The sequence below is a fragment of the Passer montanus genome, unplaced genomic scaffold (genome assembly GCF_014805655.1).
Source record: "Passer montanus isolate IOZ18808 unplaced genomic scaffold, ASM1480565v1 scaffold2, whole genome shotgun sequence".
Classification (NCBI taxonomy): domain Eukaryota; kingdom Metazoa; phylum Chordata; class Aves; order Passeriformes; family Passeridae; genus Passer; species Passer montanus.
Window position 1 is genome coordinate 28,211,644 of NW_024366591.1, and position 816 is coordinate 28,212,459.

The 816-nt window shown below is 58.2% G+C and overlaps 1 protein-coding gene across 2 annotated transcripts in view; it reads right to left on the bottom strand.

Moving 5' to 3' along the window:
• Positions 1-406, bottom strand: part of PKIB (cAMP-dependent protein kinase inhibitor beta) — a 55,351-nt gene extending 54,945 nt beyond the window's left edge. The window contains exon 1 of one of the 2 annotated variants that reach the window (XM_039707815.1): positions 332-406. The gene's annotated coding sequence lies outside the window, so the exon portion shown is untranslated. Of the gene's footprint in view, positions 1-212 lie in introns of both variants that reach the window. The other variant, XM_039707817.1, reaches the window with a different exon arrangement.
• Positions 407-816: the final 410 nt, after the last annotated feature.

Below are 816 nucleotides of genomic sequence, written 5' to 3' on the forward strand. Positions count from 1 at the left end.
TTACAAAATTGTATTGAGCCCCCCGGCGCGCCCGTCCCGGCGGGAGCAGCGAGGGCGGGCCGGCCCCGGGCTGCCGGGCCTGGAGGCGGCCGGCGTGGGGCACCAATCCCCACAGCAGCGAGCCCCGGCTGGCTCGGGCTGCCGCTGCCGCCGGGAGAGGGCACCGGGCTGGGACACCCCCCCTCCCCGGCAGCCAGCGCGGAGGGACGCACCTGCCGAGGGTCCCTGTCCCCGCTGCCCTCACAGCGCGCAGAGCTGTCCCGCTGCAAAGTGATGTGGGGGGAAGGAGCAGTCCCGGTGCTCTGAAAACAACAGGGGAAGCAGCTCTTACCTGGAGCTTTGCTGACTTTACTCCCTTTTCTTTCCTCTCTTTTTGGCTGCAGTCCCTCAAACTGCACCAGCAAAATGACACAGGACATCCTCCCACTCCTGCCCGACGCAAGCAGCGAGCGTGTGACAAAAAGTTGGCACCTGGATGTGGCCATGTGTGACCCTTTTTGGCTCCGAGCCTTGTTACGTCGCACAGGGAGAGGCCGTGGTGCAGCTGCACGCCTCTGTCAAGGCTGCTGGCCTCCGGGACATGCCTTCATGCAGGAGTTTGGAAAAATCCAGCCTTGGCCTGGAAAGAGCAGTCTTTGCCGTTTTCCACTTAAAATGGTGCCCTGTGAAGAGTGCTGCAAGTTGTCTGTCTTAAGACTGTGTTCAGTGGAAACACAAAATTAACATCTTCAGGCATATTCTACCATATTATACCAAACTGGCTTTGAAAGCTTTTTAAAAGATTTAGATATTTTGAGCATAACATAGATTTGTTGG